At 48.8% G+C, this 3,063-nt stretch overlaps 1 long non-coding RNA gene across 3 annotated transcripts in view; it reads left to right on the top strand.

Moving 5' to 3' along the window:
• The first annotated feature begins 6 nt into the window (after positions 1-6).
• LOC107182746 overlaps positions 7-3,063 on the top strand; it is a 5,573-nt gene continuing 2,516 nt past the window's right edge. The window contains exons 1-4 of one of the 3 annotated variants that reach the window (XR_001513477.1): positions 7-268; positions 299-300; positions 361-439; positions 768-870. This is a non-coding gene — a long non-coding RNA (uncharacterized LOC107182746). Of the gene's footprint in view, positions 269-298; positions 301-360; positions 440-767; positions 871-3,063 lie in introns of those variants that run through there. The other 2 variants (XR_001513476.1, XR_001513475.1) reach the window with 2 other exon arrangements.

The raw sequence follows: 3,063 nt of genomic DNA, 5'->3' as shown, positions 1-3,063 counted from the left end.
CCAGCCTCTCGGCTGCTCCCGGTCGCCCAGCGGGGGAGCCGGGTCGGAGGGGCCCGGGACGGCCGAGAAGCTGGTCTGCGCCCCCACTTGGTGCTGCGGGGCTTTGGAGAAGACCCCCGATCTCCAGCCCCTTCCCTCAAAGCTATGAGACCGTGGTCCGGTTCCGGGGCAGTCCATCCTCGGGTTCCCCATTTGTAGAATGGGGGTCCCCAGCCCCTACGTCAGAGACAGGAAAATATTCAGAAAACTGGGAACAGCGTGGACTCCGGTGAGCGCTTGGGAGCCTCCGTGGTGGGAGTGGTCGGACGAGAGGGCCCCGGAGCGGAAGAGATGGTTATGATTAAACTCCCTGTTTTACAGGGAAGGAGACGAAGGCCTGGACACATGAAGTGGCTGCCCAAGGGGCTCAGCTAGTGCGCGGCAGGACGAGAAGGGCAAGGTGCCCACCCTGGGGTAACCCGCACTGCAGGATCTGGGGTGGGGTGAGCTTTTGTGCCTTGTCAGGAGTGAGCGGGTTGTGTTTAAATTTGGGGAGTCGGGGAGGGGAATTAAGTTTTAAATGAATTGCCCAGACGGCGAGGCCCAGTGGTTGAGTGTCACCTAGGAACTAGGAGGTCAGGGCACAGGCCTGGGTTTCGGGGCTGGATCCCCGTGTGGGGCGTGCAGAAGCAGTCGATCAATGATTCTCATCATTGATGTTTCTATCTCTCTCTCCCTCTCCTTTCCTCTCTGAAATCCATAAAAATACATTTTTAAACATTTTTAAGTGAATGAATGTTGGGAGTGAAGAAGCAGCACCATCAGGACCACAGGCATACCTCGGAGATGTTGTGGACTTGGTTCCAGACTATTGCAATAAAGTGAGTCACAGGAATTTTTTGGTTTCCCTGTGCATATGGTTTATGTTTACATGATACTGTGGTTAATTAAGTGTGCAATAGCATTATTTCTAAAAAATGTCCATACCTTAGTTTAAAAATGCTTCATTGCTTCCCTGGCGGGTGTGGCTCAGTGTTTAGAACATTGGCCCGCGCACTGAAGGGTCTTGGGTTCAATGTCCAGTCAAGAACATGTACCTGGGTTGCAGGTTTGATGGGGAGGCAACCTATCCATATGTCTCTTTCATCTCTCTCTCCCTCTCTCTCTCTCTCTCTCTCTCTCTCTTCTCTCTTTCTCCCTCTCCCTCCCCCCTCCCCAGCTTTTACACTCTCTAAAAGTCCATGAAGCCCCAGCTGGTTTGGCTCAGTGGACAGAGTGTCAGCCTGTGGACCTAAGGGTCCCAGGTTCAATTCCCAATCAAGGGCACGTACCTCGGTTGCAGGTTCGATACCCCACCCCTGTCCTGGTGCGTGCAGGAGGCAACTAGTGGATGTGTCTCACTCACATCAAAGTTTCTCTCTGTGTGCCCCTCCCCTTCCCTTCCATTCTCTCTAAGAATCAGTGGAAAAATATCCTCAGGTCATTATTTAAAAACAACAACGCACAACTCAGTATCTGGAAAGCACCAGAAAGTGAGGGGAAATGAATGGATGCCTGCTTAAATGGGATGGGAAAGATTTTGGATTTAGGAGCCCAAAGGAGTTTTTTGTTTTTTGGTTTTTTTAAAAATATATTTTATTGATTTTTTACAGAGAGGAGAGGAGAGGGATAGAGAGTTAGAAACATCGATGAGAGAAACATCGATCAGCTGCCTTCTGCACACTCCCTACTGGGGATGTGCCCGCAACCAAGGTACATGCCCTTGACTAGAATCGAACCCGGAACCCTTGAGTCTGCAGACCGACGTTCTATACACTGAGCCAAACCAGCCAGGGCCCAAAGAAGTTTTGAATTCTTTTTTGAAACCATTACTTCGCTGGCAAATTCTTTATCCACGTGGCACTTCCCCCATGGTCCAGACAGCTCAGTAGCTTCCCATCTGAGCTCCCATTTTGGTTCTAAAGAGGACCACACCAAGACACATCATAATTAAAATACCAAGAGCAAAAGACAAAGAGAGAATCTTAAAAGCAGCAAGAGAAAAACAGTTACCTACAATCCTGTGCACGGTAAGCTCTGTATGTTTAGCAGCACTTCCCGTGCCCCCTCCACTTCACCTCCAATGGTCACCACTAAAATTGTCTCCAGACATTGCCAGATGGCCCCAGTGGAGAGCCACTGACCTAGGGTCAAAAATGAAGACATAGATCAGGGGTCCTCAAACTTTTTAAACAGGGGGCCAGTTCACTGTCCCTCAGACATTTGGAGGGCCGGACTATAGTTTTAAAAAAAACTATGAACAAATTTCTATGCACATTGCACATATCTTATTTTGAAGTAAAAAAACAAAACGGGAACAAATACAATATTTGTATTTGCATGTGGCCCGTGGGCCGTAGTTTGAGGACCCCTGACATAGATAAATCTGCCCTGGCTGGTGTGTTCAGTGGTTAGAGCGTCAGCCCACCAACCAAAGGGTTTCCGGTTCAATTCCCTGTCAAGGGCACGTACCTGGTTGCAGGTTCAATCCCATGCCCTGGTTGGGGTGCATGTGGGAGACAACCAATGTGTCTCTCAAATTTATATGTCTTGCCCTGGCTGGTTTGGCTCAGTCACTCGCAGCGGTTCTCAACTTGTGGGTCGCGACCATCGGAAAGCACATATAGCATATCAGATATTTACATTACGATTCATAACAGTAGCAAAATTACAGTTATGAAGTAGCAACGAAAATAATTTTATGGTTGGGGGTCACCACAACATGAGGAACTGTATTAAAGGGTCATGGCATTAGGAAGGTTGAGAACCACTGACTCAGTGGATAGAGTGTCAGCCTGTGGACTGAAGGGTCCCAGGTTCGATTCTGGTCAAGGGCACATGCCCGGGTTACAGGCTCGATCCCCAGTGTGGGGCGTTCAGGAGGCAGCCAGTCAATGATTCTCTCCCATCATTGATGTTTCTCTCTCTCCCCCTCTCCCTTTTTCCCTGAAATCAATAAAAATATATTTTCCAAAAAAAATTTATGTTTCTCCCTCACCCTCCCACTCTCTAAACAGAAATCAATGGGAAAAAATACCCTGGAAA

The sequence above is a fragment of the Myotis davidii genome, unplaced genomic scaffold, assembly GCF_000327345.1.
Source record: "Myotis davidii unplaced genomic scaffold, ASM32734v1 scaffold1238, whole genome shotgun sequence".
NCBI lineage: Eukaryota > Metazoa > Chordata > Mammalia > Chiroptera > Vespertilionidae > Myotis > Myotis davidii.
Note: the sequence above shows the minus strand (reverse complement) of the source record. Positions and strands in the feature narration are given on the sequence as shown.